The following is a 26,685-nucleotide window of genomic DNA, read 5'->3' as shown; positions in this document are numbered from 1 at the left end:
TAGACAGGTGAGTGGTGGAGGATTTAAGTTGCAAAGGAGCCAGGTCATCCAGGACGCAACGACACCTGTCGTCCCAACGCGTAAGGTAGTCAAAGGAGTCGGCATTTGCTTGCCAGTCACACCCATATATTGTTTCCCAAAATGATTTCAGGTCCACTTCTCTAGTATAGTAACTAGTAGGTTCCTTGGGGCGCGGATGGCTAGTCTTCAGCCAGGTGAGAGTAAAACTTAATTTGTAATGATCTGTTCACGGAGCGGCAGTCCATACAGGATTAGCTGAACAGATGATTGTATCTCTGAAGAACTTATAAGTTAAGAGATCAAGGGTGTGGCCTTTTACACGTGTCAGATGCATATCAGGATAGTTGAGGTCCAGTAGTTAGAGGAAGCTCAGGCACTGACAAGCATTAAGAGAAAGTTGATTTTCTAAATGAAGGTTAAGGTCTCCAAGGACAAGAATGTTGGAGTAGTTGGTGCAGGAGTTAGAGATAAAGTCCACAAAATAGGTTTGACTTGCAGCCCAATTTGTAGGGGGTCTATAGAACAGAATACAACATAGGCAGTCATGAAGAGATCTGCTATAGACCTTGATTGAAGCGATTTCTAGGCAGGGTGAAATGGATTCATCTATAGAGTCAACACTGAGATCCAAGTGATAAATTAATGCTAAACCACCTCCTTTTTTTCCCTGTCTAGGCCAGTGTGCAATTTTGAAACCAGGAGGGCATAGGTCTAGGAGAATTGGGTCTTTAGAGTCACATATCCACGTTTCAGTGAGGAATAGAAGGTCAAGTTTGTCTGTCGTGAGCCAGTCAGAGATAGTTGTGGTCTTGCTAACCACCGACCTAGCATTGGTGTAGCCAACTTTTAACGGTAAGATACTGCGTCGGCTGGTTCTCAGAGCAGGAGATGTTTGAGGTGATGATGGCCGGTTGTACTGCAGTGTGGAGAAGTGCGCTGGCGAGAAGCATTTGCATGGTGGCCTGGAACTGGATCCGCATGGACATGATTGTTGCGTCTTGAAAACTTCCGAGTGGTTATCTGCACGGGAATGGAGCTGCAGTCAGGCAAGACTTGAGTGATGGAGGTGAGCATGGCAGGAAGAGCAGATAACAATCCAGAAGCAATGGGGAGACTGAGCAGCAACCAGAAAACCCTCGAAGTCTGACTTGGTGAAATGGCACTTGGTGTTAACCCAGATGATGCAGGGCAGAGGATTGCCAGTGCACTTAGCGTTGAGAGAACACGGATGACGGCAGCAGAGAGAAGGTGAAACGAAGACCAATTTGGCTGTGTCAGCGAAGCAACTGCTGCTTGTTTAAACTTGGAAGAAAAACTTATGGGCTGGCTTGACAGCAATAAACGAAGCAGGCGCAACAGAGTGGGAACAGTAATGGGACTGAACCAAATGCTCCTCCTCTCCAATCACCACCGTCACTGCTCCACCATACAGGAAGAAGGGGAAGAGCCGCACAGCTAAGCGGCTGCCAATGTATGCGGGGCCCGCAATAACAATGGTGATGAAATGGGACAGAAGTTTGCAGGCACCCCGCAGTGAGGTGAACACGGACTCTTAGGTAGAAAGCTCAAATCCAGAACCTCTACCGGTTCCACGCGCAGGGCCCAAGAGACAGGCAGAGCTCCGGAGTCTCAATGCATGGATGAGACGATGGTGCAGGGAGGAGGGTTTTAGATTTGTTAGGAACTGGGCAACATTCTGGGGATGGGGGAGCTTATTCCGAAAGGATGGGCTCCACCTTAACCAGGGTGGGACCAGGCTGCTGGCATCAGCATTTAAAAAGGAGATACAGCAGCTTTTAAACTAGAAACGGGGGGGGGGGGGGGGGGGGGGGGGTGACAGTTGCTCAAAAGCGCATGGTTCGGGATAAGATATCTTTAAAAGATATCACCAAAACAGGGAAGATAGGGTATCCTGATAGTGAGGTTGCAAATAGACCATAGTAGATCAGGTGTCCTTAAATAAAAATAAAAAACAGACAAAAGATTGCAAATTAATACTGTCAAGTACTGAGCATGATGTAAATAGGAACAACAAACACACTTTGAAATGTCTATATGCGAATGCCAGGAGCCTAAGAAATAAGATGGGAAAATTAGAATATATTGCACTAAATGAAAAATTGGATATAATAGGCATCTCTGAGACCTGATGGAAGGAGGATAACCAGTGGGACACTGTCATACTGGGGTACAAATTATATTGTAGGGATAGGGTGGATCGAATTGGTGGAGGGGTAGCATTGTATATTAACGAGAGCCTTGAATCAAATAGATTGAAAATTCTGCAGGAAACAAAACACTTCTTGGAATCACTATGGATTGAAATTCCATGTGTAAAGGGGAAAAGGATAGTGATAGGAGTGTACTACCGTCTGCCTGGCCAGGATGAACAGACGGATGCAGAAATGTTAAAGGAAATTAGGGACGCAAACAAACTGGGCAACAGTGGCGTAGCTAGGGTAGTTGACACCCGGGGCCGGTCATTTTTTAACACCCCCACCCCCCAAAATCCAGTACTAGGCATACCGAGAATACAAAACACTCAGGACCTGTAGAGCAATTCTACCATACCATAAGCAGTAATTTGTACGAGTCACACAAGGAAAAGGAATGCATCTTAAACACTACAGTGAGCACTAGAACATCAATTCACCTATTGTAAAACGAAAACAGACAGATTAGTACAGATCGTCGATCCTGCACAGTCAATGCCAACCGAAAGCCATGTCTTTTTCACAAATAGATACACCCTAATCCACTATAGAATAAGTAATCATAAACTTTCTATTTAGACAAAAATTAAACTGAACCCCCGATGCCAGACTCTGCATACAATGCAACACCACAGAAACAGAAAATGTCCTCTAGTACTGTGCAAAATATACAGACAGCAGATGTAAATTTGAAAAAACTAACAAATACCAATCACCACTTTACAAATTAACAAATAGAAATAAAACAAATAATATCATTTTATTGGACTAATACATTTAGCTTTCAGAGGCCAAAACCTCCTTCCTCAGGTCAATTCAGTATAGTACTGTTAGTGTCCTATCCTGACCTGAGGAAGGGGGTTTTGTTCTCCGAAAGTAAAATGTATTAAAATTAGTCCAATAAAAAGATTACCTTATTTACATGTTCTATTATAAACATTTATTAACACAGCTACAATACTACTTTATCCTAAAGCAAAAAAATAAAAATACATATTTACAGTTCGTTGTCTCTGGTTTCTGCTTTCCTCATCTTTTCACTGTCTTCCTTCTATCCAGCATCTGTCTTCGCTCTCTCTCTCTGCCATCCAGTATCTGCCCTCTCTCTCTGCCCCTTCCATCCACTGTCTGCCCTCTCTCCCTTCCATCCACTTCTGCCCCTTCCATGCACCATCTGCCCCGTCTGCCCTCTTTCTCTCTCCCCTTCCACCCACCATCTGCCCTTTCTCTCTGCCCCTTTAATCCGTCTGCCCTCCCTCTCCCATCTGTCCAGGGTCTGCTCTCCCTCACGTGCCCCCCTTCCATCCAGGATCTGTCCCCTCTCTCTCTGCCCCCTCTTTTCAGCCCCCAGTTCCAGTCCCCTTCATCCACCACATGCCTTGCATCCCCCCCCTTTCAGCCCCAGACCCATTCTCCCACCTGCCCCAGGCATGGACCCATTTTCCCTCCTGCCCTTGTCAGACCCCAGTTCCAGCTTCAGACCCCTTCTCCCATCTGAGCACTCCCCTCCCCCCCAATCCCCTTCTCCCCTCTCTGAGCACCCCTCTGAGCTACCCCACCCCTCCCCAATCCCCTTCTCCCCTCTCTGAGCTCCCCCACCCTCCCTAATCCCCTTTAAGTACCCCTCTGAGCTCCCCCACCCTTCCCCAATCCCCTTCTCCCCTCTCTGAGCTCCCCCACCCTCCCTAACCCCCTTTAAGCATCCCTCTGAGCTCCCCCACCCTTTCCCAATCCCCTTCTCCCCTCTCTGAGCTCCCTCACCCTCCCTAATCCCCTTTAAGCACCCCTCTGAGGTCCCCCACCCCTCCCCAATCCCCTTCTCCCCTCCTTGATGCTCTCCCACCCTCCCTAATCCCCTTTAAGCACCCCTCTGAGCGCCCCTACCCCTCCCCAATCCCCTTCTCCCCTCTGAATCCCCCCCTCCGACCTGACCAGACCCGAGATCCATTCTCATACCCTGTCCTGCTTTAAAAAAAATTTTTCGAAGCGCCGGAAAGTGGCAGGCAGCGCGCCTCGCGTCTGCCCTGCTAGTAAAGAAGATCTCGCTGATGTCGTCGCCCTTCCCACATTGAGTCCTGCCCCCCTCTGAGGCAACTTCCTATTACCGCGAGGGCGGGCGGGACTCAGTGTGGGAAGGACGACGACGTCAGCAAGATCTTCTTTACTAGCAGGGCAGACGCGAGGCGCGCTGCCTGCCACTTTCCGGCGCTTCGAAAAAAAAAATTTAAAGGCGGAGCAGCGGGAGCGGAGCACCCCCTCACCCGATGACACCCGGGGCGGACCGCCCCCACCACCCCGCCCTTGCTACGCCACTGCTGGGCAACACAATAATAATGGGTGATTTCAATGACCCCGATATTGACTGGGTAAATGTAACATTGGGGCATGCTAGGGAAGTAAAATTCCTTGATTAAATCAAGGATTACTTTATGGAGCAGCTGGTACAGGAGCCGACGAGAGAAGGAAAAATTCTAGACCTAGTCCTTAGTGGAGCGCATGATCTGGTGCAGGAGGTAATGGTGCTGGGGCCGCTTGATAACGGTGATCATAATATGATCGAATTTGATATTAGCTTTGAAGTAAGTATACATAGGAAATCAAATACATTAGCGTTTAACTTTAAAAAAGGAGACTATGATAAAATGAGAACGGTGAAAAAAAAAACTTAGAGGAGCGGCTGCGAGGATCAAAAATTTACATCAGGAGTGGATGCTCTTCTAAAACACCATCCTGGAAGCCCAGGCCAAATATATTCCGCATATTAAAAATTTAGGACGGAAGACCAAACAACAGCTGGCATGTTTAAAAAGTGAGGTGAAGGAAGCTATTAGAACTAAAAGAAAATCCTTCAGAAAATGAAAGAAGGAACCGACTGAAAATAATAAGAAACAGCATAAGGAATGTCAAGTTAAATGCACAGAGCTGATAAAGAAGGCTAAGAGGGACTTCGAAAAAAAAAAAATTACGTTGGAGGCCAAAACACTTGGTAAACTTTTTTTAGGTATGTTTAAATCATTTTTATTGACGGCAACACAAATTGTACAAAAGTGCAACTCTTAACACATACCAATAGGTCATAATGTTAGCTAATGTCACCATACAGTTTTTACAATTTCTCCCCTCCTCCCATCCCCCTCCCCATCCTCTCTTCCCCCCTCCCACATTAACCCTCTATTCCCCCACTCATCCCTCCCTCCCCACTTCTCTTCTATCTATCTACAGAGTACTTTTAGAAATTCAACAGTCTGCTTTTGGCGCTGGGGTCAGTGTGTTCAAAAGGGGATTCCAAGTATTCAAAAAGCACAATCCAGGCTTGCATTTAAAGTCCACTATGCCGATCCGTTCAGTCCTGAGGAGCACAATCATACGTGCTCGCCACTGGGCCACCGTTGGGCACTGCTGGGACAACCACATTGATAAAATCACTTGTTTAGCCACCACAATAGTCTTTTGCACAAAGGTAGTGAGTCTAGGCGGTGTAGGTCGAGCAATCACTGGGCAACCCAGCAACAGCTTTGAATCATATCTCCACCTGGTTCCCCAGAGACTAGAGACATATTGTGTTAGTGTCTTCCAAAATCGAACTATCCTCGTACAGGCCCACAACATGTGCCCCAGCGTAGCACCAGGGTCTCTGCATTTTGGGCACTCTCCCCAAGGCGAAAGTCCTATATGGAAGGCTCTCCTAGGGGAGATATATAGGCGAAGCGCAACTCTATACTGTGTTTCCCAGTGTGATGCCATCGCTGTACTTTTACGCAAGGTAAGTATATGAGACTTAAATTGAGATAAGGTAAGGTCCATCGGTATGTCCCGCTGCCATTGGGTCAGCAATTTGGCATAATCTAATTCAGCTGCTGTGTCTCTTATATGCCTGTGGTGAAACAAGTGGGACCTTTTGCTGTGCCTCCAAAGAAAATGCAGAGGCCAATTTCTCCTGGACATCTTCTGCCAGGTCCTCCTACGGGAGTGAGTGAATGTAATGTTTTAATTGAGAGTAATAAAACTCATCTGAGGGTCAAAGCGAACTCCATCTGCAACTCCGGAAAACCTTTTGCCTTTCCCTCATGTGTGATTGCTTGCAAAAGGTATTGGAGTCCTCTCCGCTTCCACCTGCGGAATGGTGGATATAATAGTCCTGGTGTGAAGGCTGGGTTCCCACATATCGGTAGATAGGGGGTGACTTTAGCCTTAAAACTGTGTAATTTGCAGATCCATTTCCACACAGCGTTCGCTGACCCCATGATTCCTGTTCAGTTCAATAAATGTGGTGTAGAGGGTCTCGTGGAATGCAAATAGCTACTGAAGTGTGTTTCCGGATAAAGATGTAGCTCTAATGCCGTATTTGTAAACTCTTGGGTTCCTCGGAACTAGTCATTAATGTGGCGCATGCCACAGGCAACTGTCATGTATTTTATGTTAAGTAGTCCCAGGCCCCCATACTCCACCGGAACACTCAATGTAGAAATAGGTAGTCTTGGCCTTTTACCCTTCCACAGAAACTCCTGCACTAGTTTGCTTAGTTTCCACTCATCCACCCTCTTCAAAAAAAGGGGAAGGACTTGAAAGACATATGTCCATCTGGGGACTATTACCATGTTAAAGAGGGCAAAACGCCCCAAAAGAGAAAGCGGAAGAGACCTCCAGGCTTGTAGCTGCGTTTTAGTATCTTGTAGTAATCTCTGTACATTTTGGTCATATAGGATTGATAAGTCCATTGGGATAGATACTCCCAAGTATTTCAGTGATGTGCATGCCCACTGTAAAGGGAACTGACCAGGCCAAGAAGTTCGTACCTCCGGCATTGCCGGAAGGGCTATAGATTTATTCAGATTTAAACAAAACCCAGAGTATTGTCCATATTGTTCAATTACTGCCAGCAACCTTCCCAGCGTCTCTTTGGGCTCCCTGATTATTACTAAAAGATCATCCGCATAGGCCAATGCTCTAAGATCGACCCCGCCAAGGTAACCCCCCGTAGATCTGGAGCTGAGGAGATCACCTGCATCAGAGGTTCCAATGATATGAGGAATAATAGTGAGGACAGCGGACAGCCCTGCCGCGTGCCTCGGCATATTGGAAACTCTGATTCCCTAGTACCGTTAATTACTACTCCTGCTCTGGGTTGACAATAAAGCGCCCTAGTGGCCTGCGCAAACCACCCCACTATGCCCATAGCAGCCATTGTTTGGAAAAGGAAGTCCCACCCCACCCGGTCAAAAGCCTTTTCAGCATCCAGACTCAGGAGTAGGGTGGGCATATCCGCTTGTTGACTAGCTGCCAGGGCTAGCAGAGCCTTCCTAACACTTTGTACTGAATGTCTTCCCCGCACAAACCCCACCTGCTCTGATCCTATCAATGACAGTAAACACTGTGCTAGTTGTTCCGCCATCATCTTCGCCAAAATTTTGGTATCAACGTTCAGCAGAGAAATTGGTCGGTACGACTCCGCCCTGTCCAGGGGTTTCCCGGGCTTAGGTATCAAAGTTATAAGCGCTGTATTGGCATAACGTGGGAAACATCCTTTCTCTACGATCTCCCTATAGTATTCTAGTAATGCTGCCAGCGCCTCCCCTGGTAGTATTTTATAATATTCGCCCGATAGCCCATCGGGACCTGGCGCCGACCACAACCGTAACACCTTAACCACCGACAGCAACTCAGGCAAAGTTATTGGATTGTTTAAAATTTCCAACTGCTCTGCTGTTATCTTGGGAAGTCCAGCTTGATGTAGGTATTCCTGTACTGAATGCACTGCAGTGGGAGTACTAGCTTGGTATAAGGAGGTAAAATAGTCAGTAAATATCTGTCCAATCTTCTGTTTATCCGTCGTCACATTACCCCTGGAATCTTTTAAAGATGTCACCGTCCGTGGGCCTCCCCAATTTTTTATGAGGCGTCCCAGCATTCTACCCGCCCGATTACCAAACCTCTGCAATTTATATTTATGCAGATTTGGTCTCCCTCTCATGTAATAAGCTGTTTAATGCCACCTGGGTAGCTTTTAAATTATCTAGGGTTGCCGCAGTGGGATGAGATAAGTGCACTCTTTTAGCTTTTTGCAATTGTCTTTCCAGTCACACAATGCCCACCGCCCTCTTTTTGCGTTTGATACTACAATAAGCTATAATAGCGCCTCACAGGACCGCCTTAGAGGCAGACCAAAATAATTCCGGCTGAGTATCAGCATGTACCCTATTGTGCTCTATATAGTGTGCCCAGCTTTTCTGCACATGCCTCCGCAGCTGCAGGTCAGAGTATAAGTGCATAGGGTATCTCCACCCTCTTCCACCCCCGGTGTCTGCGGCCACACCACGATCTATCCATATTAAGGCGTGGTCTGCAATTTCTTCAGGACCAATGGTCGCTGTGTCTATGAGATGGAATAGTGAGCGAGCCATCAGTATGTAATCCAATCTAGCAAATGTACCGTGAGCCCATGACCTGTGGGTGTAGTCTCTATCACCCGGGTGGGTCAGCCTCCAGGGATCAACCAAGTCACGTGTTCGGTTAAATTGTTGAAGCTCTCGGGCGCGGGTCCCCCTATACTGGGAATCCGCTAAGTTAGAACAGTCCTGTCCGGGGGGTCTATCATAGCATTGAAATCTCCGGCTACTATCAACCCACCCCCACTGGTTTGCAGGCATTTTCCAGCTAAAGATGGAAAATATGTCGCGTCATAATTATTATGCCCATAGAGAACTAACAATAGTAAATTCATCCCATGCAGCCACACTCGCAATAGAATATAGTCTCCTTTATCCCCTTTTTCTAGTACTGTCGCCTTATATGTGAGTCCCCGCCTAAATAGAACTGCCACTCCCCCTTTTTGCCCCTGAGGCGAAGCCGCATATACTTCACTAACCCACAATTTTTGTAACTTAGCATGCTCTAAGTCTGTAAGGCGTGTTTCCTGTAAACATGCTATATCAGCTTTGTGTCGTTTTAGGGCTGTGAGTATTTTAGATCTTTTGATCGGGGAGCTAAGACCTCCCACATTCCAAGAAACTATCCTAGTTGCCATCCCCCTAGTGTAAGAAATCTGGTAATATTCGTGGGTCTGTATATCATAACTACTCCCTCTCCCCTCCAATGTATTGCAGGCTCCCTCAGCTCCAGAATCCTTCCCCCTACTCCAGTCCACTGTTCAACCATTATAATAGACTGTACCACCAATCTCACATAACAAGAGAACCCTGAGCACTCTGTAGATATCCTACTATCGAAAACCCCTGTACCCACCACCCTCCTCTCCCCCCCCCCCACACTGTTAACCCTCCAGCCATCTATCCAGGCCAAAGCCTGGTGTTGGCAAAAGACCACCTAACTAGCAGAGAGACCTCTACCCAGTGGTGTGCTAGAGCCGGCTCGCACCGGCTCGCACGAGCCCCTTGATAAATTTTAATGATTTTTGTGAGCCGGTTGTTAGGCAGCCGCAGCAAGCACACAAGCATCTGTTTTTTTTTCTCCTCCTCTCTCCGTCCTCCCCAAGCCCCCACCCTCCCATAGGCTCCCAGCATACCTGGTCATGTCGTCCCTTAGGATCATCATCCCCCCTTCACCACTGCCTGACCAACCCGGAGCCTTTTCTCTGCTAGATCCCACCCACAGCAAGTTGCATCAGCGGGGCTGTACATTCACTCGGCAGAGACAGGCTGGGGGTGGATCAGGCAGCGTCTGGTGTTACAGCTGCTGGAACAAGTAATGTTTGAACAATGGCCAGAGGGAATGGAAGCTGAGAGAGAGGTAGGCAGAGGAGCAGCAGGAGGGAGATGATGCTGGGTTTGAATGAGGACAGCATGAAGTAAAAAAAAAAAAAGTTGAAGCTATTTAAGTTAGTCTGTTTCCCCTTCCTGCGCCATTAAACTGAAAACAAAATCAAGCAAACTTATGAGCTGCTGCATCTAGGTTGTCATTCTTTATTGTTGGTAGCATTTTAATTCAATCTCTCTTATATTTTCAAACATGTTTTGGCAGCATACAGATGTACACAGAGGTCAGAGGAAGTATAGTAATGGAATAACTTTTCATAGATAGAGTAGTAATTTGTTATCAATCATATTGAGTGTGTCATTTAGAGGGGCTGGTTATAGGGACACCCTAGCATCCTATATAATAATTCTCACCTCCAACGTTCTATGCTTGGGACCGTGGCTCCCTGGCTGCAAGTGGTCTGCGAGGCAGACACGCACGGACGTCACTGACGTCAACACAGCTGATTCCAAGGCAATCGGAATCAGCTGTCACCCCCCCGCGCTACGGCCCCCTCGAAACCCACCCCTCCTGCGAACCTGTCGACCCCCCCCCGGAGCGCTGAAAACCGCACCCCCCTCCCGCTGCTGTTGTGCACTACCTTCGGGTGGGTTCCTCAATCATCTTCTCAGAAAGTTTAACTCCGTGCGTCTGATGTCAGCGTCTGACGTCAGACGCACGCAGAGGAACTTCCAGACAAGATGATTGAAGAACCTACGGGAAGGGAAGAACAACACGGCGGCGGTGGCGGCAGTTTTCGCTCGCACGGGGGGGGGGAACGACAGGTTCGCGGAAGGGGGGGTTCGAGGGGGCCGTAGCACGGGGGGGGGGGGGGGGAATTGCCTGCCTAAGGCCCGTTTCCTTGCCTACAGCAATGGGCCTTTTTTTACTAGTTACTATATAATTCTGTAAGGGTACCAAAAAGTAGAACTGGTGCTGGTAATTATCTAATTGTCTATTGCACCAGATGACCTGATCATATCTTATTTAAATACAATTTTTTATTTTTTTAATTTGCTGTGCTCAGTAACACTGTTGTGCCCATTAAACCAAATGTTCTGGATAGGGTACACAGCCGCCAAACATCCTAGCACTCACTCTTCATTCCTTCCAAAACTCGCACCTCAAGAGACTAACTCAATGTGTTGCAATCAAAAATATTCACTGAAGGTTTACTTATCTTAGCTGATCTTAATTGGCGAGATGCGCAGACTGTGATGCCTCCAGATCACCCGTGATTTAGTGCATCGTGGTTAAAACCTAAAACTCCATCCCTAGGGAGTAGCGAGCCTAGAGATCTCCTCTGTTTTATTTAACAGATTGACGATAAATTCTCTTGAAAAAGCGTTACAAAGTGAAACGTGGCTCCACGTCGGAGATTACGATGGAGTTTTAGGTTTTAACCACGATTCACTAAATCATGGGTGATCTGGAGGCATCACAGTCCGCGCATCTCCCCAATTAAGATCAGTTAAGATAAGTAAACCTTCAGTGAATATTTTCGATTGCAGCACTTTGAGTTAGTCTCTTGAGATGCGAGTTTTGGAAGGAAGGAAGGGCGAGTGCTATGATGTTTGGCGGCTTTGTACCGTATCCAGAACATTTGGTTTAACGGGCACAACAGTGTTACTGAGCACAGCAAATTAAAAAAATAAAAAATTGTATTTAAATAAGATATGATCAGGTCATCTGGTGCAATAGACAATTAGGTAAAGTATTACTAGCCAGGTGGACTTCCAAAAGCTCTGAATCGCTATTATTTGGGGTTCTGCTGGGTACCTGAGTCCTAGATTGACCGATGTTGGAGACAGAATTTTGGACTTAATGAACTGGCCCAGCATGGCACATTTCCCCCCAGATTCTATAAAGGCTGCCTAAATTTGGGCCTGATCCTGAGATACGCACACAAATCATTTAGTTAACGAGCCATTAATCAATAATTGGATGTTAATCAACTACTGATGTTAATTGGCACTAATTAGATTTGCATGCGCATCTGTCTGCATGCTGTTCTATAATACTGGACACTTAAATCCCATAGCATGCAACTCAGAAGGGGGCTTGGCCAGGGGAGGGGCATGGGCGGGTCAGGGGCATTCTGAAAATTGGATGCTGTGTTATAGAATACTAGTGTATTATATTTGTGCAGAGATCTTTTTTCTCCTGGTAAAGGGCCATTAAAACAGATGTCATTATAAGGATCAGGTGCTCAGCATTCAGAGTTTCTATCTATCTATTTATTTATTTAGTTATTTATGACATTTAACCCTGCAGAGATTTTTTTTCTCCTGGTAATGGGCTTCTAAAACAGACACCATGTTATAGGAATCAGGTTCTCAATGTTCAGAGTTTCTATTTATTTATTTATGGCATTTTATCCCACATTAAATTTGAATTAGATTGGAACCTGGAAGCATTTAAAAATAAAAAAAATTTCCCAGAGAGAGTAATGCATGACCCCTCCACCCGGCTCTCTCCCTGGGTATAGCCAGCTCTGCAATTTGGGGGGGGGGCGCAGAGGTGGACCGGGGAGAGAGCCTGTTGTTAAAAATTTACCAGCACACCACTGCCTCTACCCCTTTCAAACAAATAATTATAACATTTACTGCAATCCAGTTTAACAACCATAAAATTCCCCACATTTACCACAATGCTCTCAGTCCTCTTCAATGACATTTTGGCCCTGCAGCGCAGATTTTGCTTCTTCCACGGATTTATAGGAGCTCCACTGCCCTTTGACCAAAACTTTCAAGGAGGCTGGATATTGGAGGATAAAGCGAATTTACTTTTGAACCAGCAGGGTGCATAGAATATGGAATCTCCTCCGTTGTTCTTGTACTCCAGCAGAATAATCAGGAAACATCAATATTTGCCGTCCGTCATGCTTAAGCTCTCCTCTGCGGATCTTAAAACCATGCAGCACCTCCATTTTATGATGATAATTGAGCAGTTTTGCTACTATCACGCGGGGCCTCGTTTGGCCTTGTCTTGCGTCCCACGCGGTGCGCTCGTTCAATGATCAATGGCCCACGTGAGTCCGATAATGCCAGATCTTTCATGAGCCAATCTGTGAGCCAAACAACTAGGTTTTGGTCGGGGATATTCTCCGACAAGCCCAAGATCCGCACGTTGTTCCTACGTGAGTGATTCTCAAGGTCTTCCAGCTTTTCCATATGGTCCCGTAGTTGTTGCTTGATTGTATGTATATCTGCAGAGTACCACCGGGAGTCGTCTTCCAGCACCGATGCCCTTGTTTCCAGGGTGGGTCTCCATTCCATCCACTTTCATCTGAAAAAGATCAAACTTATGTTCCAGAGCGTCCCACTTGGGCTGCCATGCCCTCGCTACTGTAGCGGTTAATTGCTCTAACTGCAACGGTGAAAAGACTTGTTCCATCTGCTGGGGTTCCTCCGCCATCTTGGAATCCGGGGTAAGAGGTTTGCTCTTTTCTTTTTCTTTCTTCCCAGTTCTCAACGACATCCCGACTACAGATTTATGAACGTACTTGACCATATAGTGCTGCGGGGTCAAATCGGTAAATAACAATCGCCAGATTTGCAGTTTAATCACGATTCTGGGGTGAGGGCTCCCAAGCTTCAGCTAAACGCAGCTGATCAGCTCATCGTGTCACGTGATCTCTCCTTTTTTTAGGTATATTAAAAGCAGGAAGCCAGCAAAAGAATCGGTTGGACCACTAGATGATCGAGGAGTAAAAGGGACGATAAGGGAAGACAAAGCCGTACCGGAGAGATTAAATGAATTCTTTGCTTCAGTCTTCACCGAGGAAGATTTCGGTGGGATACCGGTGCCAGAAATGGTATTCGAAGCTGACGAGTCGGAAAAACTTAATGAAATCTCTGTAAACCTGGAGGATGTAATGGAGCAGTTCTACAAAGTAAAGGTAGCAAATCTCCTGGACCGGATGGTATTCATCCCAGAGTACTGATAGAACTGAAAAATGAACTTGCGGAGTTATTGTTAGTAATATGTAATTTAGCCCTAAAATCAAGCGTGGTACTGGAAGATTGGAGGGTGGCCAATGTAACGCCGATTTTTAGAAAAGATTCTAGAGGAGATCCGGGAAATTATAGACCGGTGACTCTGACGTTGGTGCCGGGCAAAATGGTAGAGACTATTATTAAGAACAAAATTACAGAGCATATTCAAAAGCATGGATTAATGAAACAAAGTCAACATGGATTTAGTGAAGGGAAATCTTGCCTCACCAATCTACTACATTTCTTTGAAGGGGTGAACAAACATTTGGATAAAGGTGAGCCAGTTGATATTGTGTATCTGGATTTTCAGAAGACGTTTGACAAAGTACCTCATGAAAGACTCAAGAGGAAATTGGAGAGTCATGGGATAGGAGGTAGTGTTCTATTGTGGATTAAAAACTGGTTAAAAGATAGAAAACAGAGAGTAGGGTTAAATGGTCAGTATTCTCAATGGAGAAGGGTAGTTAGTGGGGTTCCCCAGGGCTCTGTGCTGGGACCGCTGCTTTTTAACATATTTATAAATGACCTAGAGATGGGAGTAACTAGTGAGGTCATTAAATTTGCTGATGACATAAAGTTATTCAAAGTGGTTAAATCGCGAGAGGATTGTGAAAAATTACAAGAGGACCTTACGAGACTGCATGGGCGTAGTTTGACTTTTTCATTTTGGGGGGGGCAAAGGATGGGTGGGTCACATTAGCATATTCATTTGCATACATTTATAGTTCATACATATTCATTAGGGTTATTCCTAAAAAAAACCCAGTTCTTTCTCCCTCCCTTCCTTCTTTCCTCCTTACCCAGCACTCCCTCTTCCTCTCCAGTAGTATTTCCCCACCCCCTTTCCCATACCATGCCTGTGTTGACCTTAGAAATGCATAGGCTCTATATGTAGAAATGCAGTATTGAGGAGGCAAAATGGCTGACAATTGACAGTAAATAGTTTCTTACCTTCCAGAGTAATGTCTTCAGATGGGTAGTTAGTTCCATGAGTTACAGGAATGAACCTCACTCATAGATCAGAGTGCACTGCTTGGTGATTATCTCAGTCTCCGATGTATTGCCGATGCTCTTCTCTATTCTTTTCATTGTGTCAGATCTTCTTCTTCTAATCTACTCTTAGCTATTTCCTTCTCAAGGCTCAAGCTATTGAGAAGTGCTGTTGCAGGGAGATTTCAATCTGCCGGATGTAGATTGGAAAGTTCCGTCTGCGGAATCGGAAAGAAGTAGAGAGATCGTGGATGCTTTTCAAAGTGCTGTGCTCAGACAAATGGTGATGGAACCCATGAGGAGGGAGTGACGCTGGATCTGGTGCTCACAAATGGGGATAGTGTGTCAAATGTCCAAGTGGGTGCCCACCTGGGTGGCAGTGACCATCATACGGTTTGGTTTGATATGACGGCTGAAGTGGAAGGCGGCCACTCAAAAATCAAAGTCCTGGATTTCAAGCATGCTGACTTTAGTAAAATGGGGGAATACCTGAGGAAGGAGCTGATGGGATGGGAGGATGAACGAGAAGTTGAAGGACAGTGGTCCAAGCTGAAAGAAGCTATAAATAGGGCCACAAACCTTTATGTAAAGAGAGTAAATAAAAGCAAGAGAAAAAGGAAACCGATATGGTTCTCCAAACAAGTGGCTGAGAAAATAAAGGCTAAAGAGTTGGCATTCCTGAAATACAGAAAGACTCAAGAAGAGGAGCACGGGGAGGAATACCGGATAAAACTGAAAGAAGCCAAGACAGAGATACGTCTGACGAAAGTGCAAGCGGAAGAACAAATGGCTAGAAATGTAAGGAGGGGTGACAAAAATTTCTTCAGGTATATTAGTGAAAGGAGGAAGACTAAAAAGGGAATTGTGAGACTGAAAGATGCTGAGAACCGCTATATAGATAATGATGAAGAAAAAGCAAATTTGCTAAATAGATACTTTTGTTCTGTTTTCACAGAAGAAAATCCTGGAGCAGGACCGCAATTGACTGGCAAAAGTACATGTGAGAATGGAGTGGATATAGCACCGTTCATGGAAGAGAGTGTGTATGAACAACTTCAAAATCTAAAGGTGGACAAAGCAGTGGGACCGGATGGGATCCACCCCAGGATACTGAGGGAGCACAGAGAGGTTCTGGCAGGTCCTCTTAAAGATTTGTTTAATAAATCCTTGGAGACGGGAGAGGTTCCTTGGGACTGGAGAACGGCGGAGTTGGTCCCTCTTCACAAAAGTGGTGATAGGGAAGAAGCTGGAAACTACAGGCCAGTAAGCCTCACTTCAATTATTGGAAAAGTACTGGAAGCCATGCTGAAGGAAAGGATAGTGAATTTCCTGGAAGCAAATAAGTTGCAAGAACCGAGACAACATGGCTTTACCAAAGAGAAATCGTGCCAAATGAATCTCATTGAATTCTTTGACTGGGTGACCGGAGAATTAAATCAAGGACGTGCTATGGACGAAATCTACTTAGATTTCAAGAAAGCTTTTCACACGGTTCCCCACAGAAGGCTCTTGAATAAACTAGACGGGCTGAAGATATGACCCAAAGTGGTGAACTGGATTAGGAACTGGTTGACGGGCAGACGCCAGAGGGTGGTGGTAAATGGAGTTCGCTCGGAGGAGGGAAAGGTGAGTAGTGGAGTGCCTCAGAGATCAGTGCTGGGGCCGATTCTATTCAATATTTTTGTGAGTGACATTGCCGAAGGCTTACAAGGTAAAGTTTGCCTTTTTGCGGATGACACCAAGATTTGCAACAGAATGGACACCCCGGAGGGAGTGGAAATCATGAAAAAAGATCTGCAGAAGCTAGAAGAATGGTCTAACGTTTGGCAATTAAAATTCAATGCGAAGAAATGCAAAGTGATGCACTTAGGGAGTAGAAATCCACGGGAGACGTATGTGTTAGGCGGTGAGAGTCTGATAGGTACGGACGGGGAGAGGGATCTTGGGGTGATAGTATCTGAGGACCTGAAGGCGATGAAACAGTGTGACAAGGCGGTGGCCGTAGCTAGAAGATTGCTAGGCTGTATAGAGAGAGGTGTGACCAGCAGAAGAAAAGAGGTTTTAATACCCCTGTATAAGACGTTGGTGAGGCCCCACTTGGAATATTGTGTTCAATTTTGGAGGCCGTATCTTGTGAAGGATGTTAAAAAAATGGAAGCGGTGCAAAGAAAAGCTACAAGAATGGTATTGGATTTGCATTGCAAGACGTATGAGGAGAGACTTGTTGACCTGAACATGTATATCCTGGAGGAAAGGAGAAACAGGGGTGATATGATACAGACGTTCAAATATTTGAAAGGTATTAATCTGCAAACAAACCTTTTCTGGAGATGGGAAGGCGGTAGAACTAAAGGACGTGAAATGAGATTGAAGGGGGGCAGACTCAAGAAAAATGTCAGGAAGTATTTTTTCACGGAGAGAGTGATGGATGCTTGGAATGCCCTCCCGCGGGAGGTGGTGAAGAGGAAAACGGTAACAGAATTCAAACATGCGTGGGATAAACATAAGGGAATCCTGCTCAGAAGGAAGGGATCCTCAGAAGCTTAGCCGGTGGTGGGAGGCAGGGCTGGTGGTTGGGAAGTGGGGATAGTGCTGGGCAGACTTATACGGTCTGTGCCAGAGCTGGTGGTTGGAGGCGGGGCTGGTGGTTGGGAGGCGGGGATAGTGCTGGGCAGACTTATATTGTCTGTGCCAGAGCCGGTGGTGGGAGGCAGGGCGGGTGGTTGGGGGGCGGGGGATAGTGCTGGGCAGACTTATACGGTCTGTGCCCTGAAAAAGACAGGTACAAATCAAGGTAAGGTATACACAAAAAATAGCACATGTGAGTTTATCTTGTTGGGCAGACTGGATGGACCGTGCAGGTCTTTTTCTGCTGTCATCTACTATGTTACTATGTAAGTTTTCTGTTATTATGGAAGGTTTCCTTTGCACATTTGCCCTTATCAAAAGTCATCCTAAAACTGGTCTTCACTATTTGTAGAACTATCATGACCATCTTAAGAGCTGTACAGATTCAAAAATGTAAAATCATACCTCTGAAACTGAAGCTAAACATAGCCCAAAGAGTTCATACAGCATGCAATAGAGGCCATTTTTTTTGTGTAACAATCATAACAACGAATATATAGTGAAAAAAGCAAATTTAACTTAATGTAAACGCAGTCGTCTTTCTTTCCTGTTGGCATAAACATCCACAATCTTCTCTGGATTTAGCTTTGCTGTTAAGTCCGCTTCAATGTGAAGAAGAGCCAAAGCTGAAAATCTATCTTCTCTCATAGTTGAACGCATCCAGTTTCCAATCCATCTCATTGCTGAAAAACTTCGTTCTGATGTAGCTGATCCAACAGGGAATGTTATCGCTAACCGAATGAGTTTGTAGTAGTTTGGATATATTATTGGAGTCACTTCTTGAAGTCTTTCAAAGGTGACTGGAGTTTGAGAATTGTTAAGAATATTCATTTCTGCAGCCACAAGATGAGGATTTATTTTTAGAAGATCTCCATATTTCTGTAAAAGTGGATGGATGCCAGTTTTGTCACACCTTAAAACAGAGTCACAGGCTTCAGCAATTTTCACTGATTATTTTGAGAATCGTCTGTCTAATTCAGAAACTGTGGCATCTAAAACAGGGAAGTACAACTGCTCACGCCACCTATTTCTTTCTGTGGTTGATGTAGTTTGTGTTTCATCTTTACTTAGTGTCTGCTCTTTGTGTTCTCTTTGACCCAGAGTTGTTGTAACAAAGAAATTGGTAAGAGCTACTGAGGTTTTACAAGCTCTTTTTCTTTTTGTAGAATCCTCATCTGATACTGCAATGTTGTGACTTTGACAGAATGCCATGATTTTTTTTCCATAAATCATTCCAGTCATCAGCTTGTCTGCATTTCTCAAAGTGTGTTTTCAGTTTTTCTGTGAGAGAAGAAGCTTTTCCAAGTGTAATATCAGTGCTCTGAAGTCCTTTATGGGCAACATGGATAATCTTCATTATGTCTTCAAAGATAATCAAACATGCAGTGAATGATACTGTAGTCATGTGATGATAAAGGCCACTTGCTTCCACAGACCACTTTTCACCTTTTTCTGTCAGATCGTTTAGACAATTCATGATGGCAGCATATTGTGTTTTAACTGCAAAAACTCTTCTCCACTTATGTGCCCAGCATGTTTCACTTGGTTGCACAATCTCTTTCTACTACTACTACTACTTATCACTTCTATAGCGCTACAAGGCATACACAGCGCTGTACACCATACATGAAAAGACAGTCCCTGCTCAAAGAGCTCACAATCTAAATAGGACAGACAAACAGACAGAACAACAACTAAGAGGTAAGGGAATTAAAGAGGTGGGGATAAAAGGGTACAGGGCAAGTGAGGAGTGGTTAGGAGTCAAAAGCAGCGTTAAAGAGGTGGGCTTTTAGCCTGGATTTGAAAACGGCCAAAGACGGGGCTAGATGTACAAGCTCAGGAAGTCTATTCCAGGCGTGAGGTGCAGCGAGATAAAAGGAACGGAGTCTGGAATTAGCAGTAGAGGAGAAGGGGAGAGACAAGAGAGATTTATCCACAGAACAGAATACTCGAGAGGGGGCGTGGGAAGAGACAAGAGTGGAGAGGTACTGGGGAGCGGTAGAGTGAATGCACTTATAGGTCACTAAGAGAAGTTTGAATTGAATGCGGAAACGGATAGGGAGCCAGTGAAGTAACTTGAGGAGAGGGCTAATGTGAGCATAGCAACTTTCTGCATGTCAATAAACTTTTGATGATTGGTCGGCTCAGCAAAGACAGAGTAAAGTTTATCAAGTACAGTTAGAAATCCAACAATACTACGATTTACTCTGCAGCATTCTACAAGCACTAAGTTGAGTTTATGTGCCATGCAATGAATGTATACTGCAAACTGGTGGTCTTCTTTCATTCGCTGCTGTACTCTGGTCACATGTCCTGACATAACACAAGCACCATCATAAGACTGGGCAACAATTGGAATATTTTGCATTCCACTTGTTTCCAAACCTCTCTTGATGGCAGTATAAATTCCATCTGCATTTCGAGAAGATGAGCAATTAATAAAGCATAGAAACTTTAATCTCAAGTTTCTCTGCATATCTGATACAAACAGAAAGCTGTTCTGTCTTAAAAGACCTGGCCTCATCTGCCATTATCGCAAAGAAGCCTGTTTCATTCACTGCCTCTACAACTTGTTTGCAAACTAAATCTGTACAATTTCATTTTGGAATTCTGGGCTTGTGTAACTAAAATAACAGTCCTGCATTTTTTGGAAACTTGTATCATAGTTTGAAAAAAAATGACAGAATTCACGAAAAATTCCTCTAAAATTGGAATCTCTTCCTTCTTCATGGCTTTGGAAAGGTAACCCGAGTTTTGAAAGTAATTTAATAATATTACATACCTTGCAGAGGTAATCCCTGTTTCTCTGGACTGTATTCTTATGACTCTCAGAAAGCTTTGCTGCTACTGATCCAGCTTTTTCATTCTGTTTGAAGCACTGCCACATCTCCATGCTTTTCACATGTATCTGAGAAGATGAATGTTTTGTCAGTTTTTCTGAAATTTTCTTCCAATCTCGCACACCTGTTTTGATGAATGAGTCCTCAGCATAGGCTGTTTCTGACTGGAAATGTCGACAGGGAAAGCAGAATGCAGCATCTTGCTCAATGGAGTATTCAACCCAGGGGAATTTTGCATAATGGAAAAATGAAAACGAACGTTATACTTCCCAAACATTCTTTTCGGAAAATCATGCAGATGTGGTTGATTTGGTCCATTACATTTTTCTCCAAGGTCTGAAGCAGCAGCTGGGCTTCTTATATCAACTGTACTTGTACTCGGTGCATCTAAGGAGAGTAGTGTAAACCCCCTAGTCATGGAGCGGGTAATTACAATAATTAAAGAAATAAATATATAGGAATGTCACAGTTTCAAGTAGGGTTCCCAAATAAACTCCACGCAACCAAGGGATTTGACAAGAAAAAAATATTAAATATTTTATTAAATGATAAAATAAATAGAAACACTTATTGGTTATGTTCCTTAATGTTGGTACCAATTGTTAAAGTTTGCTAGTATTAAATAAAAATAGTGCAAGGTGTTAAATAATTTGTGATAGGTTACAAAGGCAATAAGATGTTCAAAACTACAATTTCAGTTACCAAGACCCTGACCCCATTGCTGCAATAACATAAAACATCCCAAACATGTACACAACCCCAATTATTGTACTCAGATCTGATATATATATATATATATTTTTTTTTTCAATTTGTGTGCACACAATAATGTTACTGGTGTATCAAATCTTCGCTAGCATCGCTGCTGTCTTGCGTTGGGTACCTTGGTCTTCTCCACATCCACGTCTCCTCGGTTGGTGAGGTCAGCCCACCGGCTCAGGAACTCCAGGATACCTACTGCTCTGACTCAAAAAACTCAAAAAATGAAAATCCTGACTCCCTGTGCTCGGTGTGTGTGCTAACCTCAATCAGTATTTTCTTTGGCAAGGGACCTTGTGGGCTAACTAAATTCAAATAAAAAGATAAGCAGGGGAAATTCCTATCTAGCCCTCCAAAAACATGACCCCTTTTCTTTTATTTTGTTATACACCCACCCTCTACTCACACTGATGGACTGCTAAACTAAATCTCCTAAAGGCAGGCCCTCAACTGCAGGCACTCACAGGGCTCGAGGCTTAGGCTGGGCAACTCTTTCCCCAGAGCAGGCTCACTTAGGTGTGGACACTCAAACCAGCATGCTTCTGTGCTGGATCCTCCTGAGGCAGACACTCACGCTGGCAGACACTCTAAAAAAAGTTCCTTTGGAGTCTGGGCACTCAGTGCAGGGGGGGGGTCTCTCTGTCTCTCTCTTTGTGGGGCTTCTTCCCTTTCCGGAGAGGCCTCTTCTTTACAGGGCAGGCAGTCACACGGCCGGCTTTCTTCTCTCTGAACAGGCAAGCACACACACGGAGGGATGCGCTGGGTGGACTTCTCTGGGATGCAGGGACCTTGCCACACTGCTCTCTATTCAGCTCTGCACTGCTCCCAACACGTCTCAGCTCCCCAGTGTGGTCCCTCTTCCTCCTCTGCTTCTCTCTCTGTCTGAAGAATGGCCTCTGTGGCTACTGCTACAGCTCCTCTTTTGCCCCCAGTTCGCTCCAGATCCCCTTCTCCTCCTCCTCTGTTCCTGTCTGCCTTAGTGCCCGGCCCCTTTCAGGACTCACCAGTTCTCTCTCTTCATCTGGGGCTCGTCAGTGGGTCCTTCTCTTCCAGCCTGCAGCTCACTCCTGCTTGGGTTTGATCTTCTTCTCCTCCAGCCTGCAGCTGCCTCTTCTTGTCTGAGCATACCCTTCTCAGTCTCAGCTTGCACACTCCTGCCTGGATCCAATCTTCTCTCAGAGCATGCTTTCAGCCTCCTCTCTTTGTCTGGGCTTGCCTTTCTCTCTCCCAGGTTGCATCTGGACTGCTCTTCTTTTCTTTGCTCCACTCCTACTGTCCCCTGGATTGGCTTGAAATTCGCGCCAATCTATGGATCAGACTGCCTCCTGCCACCTCATTGGTCCAAATTCATGCCCTTTAGCAGATCCTGGCTCCTATTGGCTGCCTTCCACACTGCCCCTCAAGATTGCCTTACATGCCCCTCAAGCTCCCAGCTCTCCCTGGGGTCTCAGACAGCCAATCAGAAGCCTTGTAACAGGTTTCACTGCACATCCTCCCACAGTTACAAACTCGTAAAATGTAAACCCACCTCTAGCACCTATGGGCACCTGAGCTCTTAGTTTTATAACAGTGCTGGAGCATTTTAAACATTTTAACTAAAAGGTGTCAATGCTGTTGCTGGGCTGCCCTGAGACCTCTGTACCTCCCTGTCCTCTGCAATATGCCCCCCTCTCAGGGAAGGGGGGGGCAAGGTAAAGGCTTCTTTTCTTTTCTTTTCTATATTTACAGTAGCACTGATGTGGAAGCAGCCAGTGCTTGCTTTGGAGTTGATGCAAAATGCTCATGGGAATCAAGAACTGGTAGTTCAGCACTTGCTTTCACAAAAAACTTTCTAATATCCATTTTTTGCATTTGATACATCAAAAGTTTACTCTCTAGTATATTTAGAGAAATCCAACAGGTTCAGAATAGAAGTACTAGATTTCCAAGAGGAAGGAAATCTAGTACTTCTATTCTGAACCTGTTTTAGTGATATTCAATTATTTTTCTCCTCCACCTTGTAAGGTACTGCCTACCCAACAAAAAACAGTGTTAGACTTGTTAAAGATGGACCAACAATAAAGAATGACAACGTGGATGCAGGCAGCAGCTCAGAGGTTTGCTTGCTGTGTTTTGAGTGAACGGCAACGCCTGCGCGGGGGAGTGAAAACAGAGATTTTCCAAATGGCTTCCTTCCTTCTCTAGTCACAGCAAGCAGGCAGGCTCGCCTCAACTCCGTCCTTCGCTTCCCTGCCCTCTCAGCGTCCCGCCCGCCCAAAAGGAAATGACATCAGAGGAAGGCGGGACACAGAGAGGGCAGGGAAGTGAAGGACAGTCGAGCCTGCCTGCTTGCTGCTTTTACTACTGGCGCCCCGCCCCGCCGCCCACCAGTTTGCCGCTGCGACTTCGGGTAAGAAGACTAAATGACTAAGTCATTTGGGGGGGCAATGCCCCCCTGGCCCCCCCAATCTACGCCCCTGGGAGACAGTGGCATTTAAATGGCAGATGACGTTTAATGTGAGCAAGTGGAAAGAGGAACCCGAATTATAGCTACGTCATGCAAGGTTCCACCTTAGGAGTCACCGACCAAGAAAGGGATCTAGGTGTCGTCGTTGATGATACTTTGAAACCTTCTGCTCAGTGTGCTGCTGCGGCTAAGAAAGCAAATAGAATGTTAGGTATTATTAGGAAAGGAATGGAAAACAAAAATGAGGATGTTATAATGCCTTTGTATCGCACCATGGTGCGACTGCACCTCGAATATTGTGTTCAATTCTACTACTACTACTACTACTATTTAACATTTCTAAAGCGCTACTAGGGTTACGCAGCGCTGTACAATTTAACATAGAAAGACAGTCCCTGCTCAAAGAGCTTACAATCTAAAGGACAAATGTACAGTCAGACAAGTAGGGGTCGTCAAACTGGGGCAGTCTAGATTTCTTGAAAGGTAAAAGGTTAGGTGCCGAAAGCAACATTGAAGAGATGGGCTTTGAGTAAGGATTTGAAGATGGGTAGGGAGGGGGCTTGGCGTATGGGCTCAGGAAGTTTATTCCAAGCATAGGGTGAGGCGAGGCAGAATGGGCGGAGCCTGGAATTGGAGGTGGTGGAGAAGGGTACTGAGAGGAGGGAATTCTGGTCGCCATATCTCAAAAAAGATATAATGGAATTAGAAAAGGTGTAGAGAAGGGCAACGAAAATGATAAAGGGGATGGGATGACTTCCCTATGAGGAAAGGCTAAAGCAGCTAGGGCTCTTCAGCTTGGAAAAAAGGTGGCTGAAGGGAGATATGATAGAGGTCTATAAAATAATGAGTGGAGTGGAATGGGTAGATGTGAAGCATCTGTTTAAGGTTTCCAAAAATACTAGGACTAGGGGGCATGCGATGAAGCTACAATGTAGTAAATTTAAAACGAATCGGAGAAAATGTTTCTTCACTCAACGTGTAATTAAACTCTGGAATTCGTTGCCAGAGAATGCGGTAATGGTGGTTAGCTTAGTGGAGTTTAAAAAAGGTTTGGACGGCTACCTAAAGAAAAAGTCCATAGACCATGATTAAATGGACTTGGGGAAAACCCACTATTTCTGGGATAAGCAGTATAGAATGTTTTTGTACTTTTTTGGGATCTTGCCAGGTATTTGTGACCTGGATTGGCCACTGTTGGAAACAGGATGTTGGGCTTGATGGATCTTTGGTCTTTCCCAGTATGGCAATACTTATGTACTTATGTAAGGTATGCTCCAGTAGGCCTATGGGAACACGAAGCCTCACAGCACACTGTCTTCAATGCACTCCATATCCGGGGTGAGGGGTCCACTATGTCGCTCTTATTAAAACCGTTGCAGAGAGCATGGGACTGGTGGCGATCAAAACAGGGAGGTGCTGTGGGAGCCTCGCCTTTCTTGGAAGTAGTAAAGAATCCTGATATCCCTGCAGGCCAGGGTTTTAGTATATGGGAGCTATGGTGTCGAGGAGGATGCAGATATGTGGGACAGTTTTTGGAAGTGGGTGAAGGGGCGAAACCAACTTTTGGGAATTGTCAGAAGACGTGGGGGCTGCCTGCCCATTTTCTCTTCTCATACCTCCATATTTGACATGTCTCGACATCTCTGGGGAGGCAGAGGGACAGTTACCTGAATTTTACTCAGCTAGATGAAATGTTTATGCAGCTTCCGACTACAGCAAACAAACTTTCAGTGTGGTATAGGCTGGGGAAGCAATGTCGGGGACTTAGCCCCAATGAGCAATTAGCGAAAAAAATGGAGTGATAGCCTGGGAGAAACTGAGTGGGAAAGATTTGTCAACTTGTTTTAGCTCAGCTTTTCAAGCCACACCAAATGCGAGTTTACAGGAGACGCAATTCAGGATCCTGTATGATACTTACATCTCAAAAAGCAGGGGGAAGACTATAGCACTTTGGGATACAGATATATGTGATAAATGTGTGCTGGGAAGGAGCACAACGGTGCATCATTTCTTAGAGTGTAATAAATTGCAACCTTTTTGAGCTGATGTTTTGGATGTAATTGAAACAATAGTGGGCACTCAGTGTGAATGTTCATATGCAACCCTACTCTTGGGGTTAGGCAAGGCGCTGGATGCTCAGGGACTGATGGAACACCATCAGAGATTTGTACTAGTAGCATTGATGCTGGCACGAAAGACAATCCTTGACCATTGGGTTGGGAAAGACCCCCGTCATCGGCTGAGTGGAAGATTAATATGATCGAGATGGCAACATGGGAGCTCCACCGCACACATCATCCCATGGGATGTTCTCTTTCATAGTATATAGATGTCTGGAAACTGGCATAAAATCACTTACAAGGGCAGGCAGCGGCCGCCCCAATGAGCACAGAGGGGTGAGGGGGGATGGGGGAGGAAGGTAAAGGGGGGAGGGTTATAGCAGAAAAATGAATGGTGCATGTACAAGCGAGTTTATTCATGTTATTGCAGTATTGTACTATTGAGGGGCATTTTCGATCGGGGACGTCCATCTCTAAGGGAGCCCATCTCCAAGGACGGCGCTGTGAAGGGGCGGTGCCAACCGTATTTTCGAAATGAGATGGCCGACCATCTTTCGTTTCGATAATACGGTTGGGGCCGCCCAAATGTCAGAGATGGCCGGGTTTGAGATGGCTAGCCTCGGTTTTTGCCGATAATGGAAACTGAGGCCGGCGATCTCAAACCCGGCCAAATCCAAGGCATTTGGTCGTGGGAGGGGCCAGCATTTGTAGTGCACTGGTCCCCCTCACATGCCAGGACACCAACCGGGCACCCTAGGGGGCACTTCTAAAAATAATAAAAAAAAAAAAAAGCTCCCAGGTGCATAGCTCTCTTACCTTGGGTGCTGAGCCCCCCAAATCCCCCCAAAACCCAATCCCCACAACTCTACACCATTACCATAGCCCTTATGGGTGAAGGGGGGCACCTACATGTGGGTACAGTGGGTTGGGGGGGGGTTGGAGGGCTCCCATTTACCACCACAAGTGTAACAGGTAGGG

The 26,685-nt window shown here is 45.5% G+C and overlaps 1 long non-coding RNA gene across 1 annotated transcript; it reads left to right on the top strand.

The window, feature by feature from the left end:
* The first annotated feature begins 5,547 nt into the window (after positions 1–5,547).
* Positions 5,548–26,288, top strand: LOC115479325. Its single transcript, XR_003943652.1, has 4 exons — positions 5,548–5,558; positions 11,520–11,525; positions 23,291–23,297; positions 26,153–26,288. It is a non-coding gene; the product is annotated as an uncharacterized LOC115479325 (long non-coding RNA).
* The last annotated feature ends 397 nt before the right edge of the window (positions 26,289–26,685 follow it).

This window comes from Microcaecilia unicolor, chromosome 10 (assembly GCF_901765095.1).
Source record: "Microcaecilia unicolor chromosome 10, aMicUni1.1, whole genome shotgun sequence".
NCBI classification, from domain to species: Eukaryota; Metazoa; Chordata; class Amphibia; order Gymnophiona; family Siphonopidae; genus Microcaecilia; species Microcaecilia unicolor.
The sequence above is the reverse complement of the archived record's forward strand: the minus strand, read 5'-3'. Positions and strand labels throughout refer to the sequence as shown.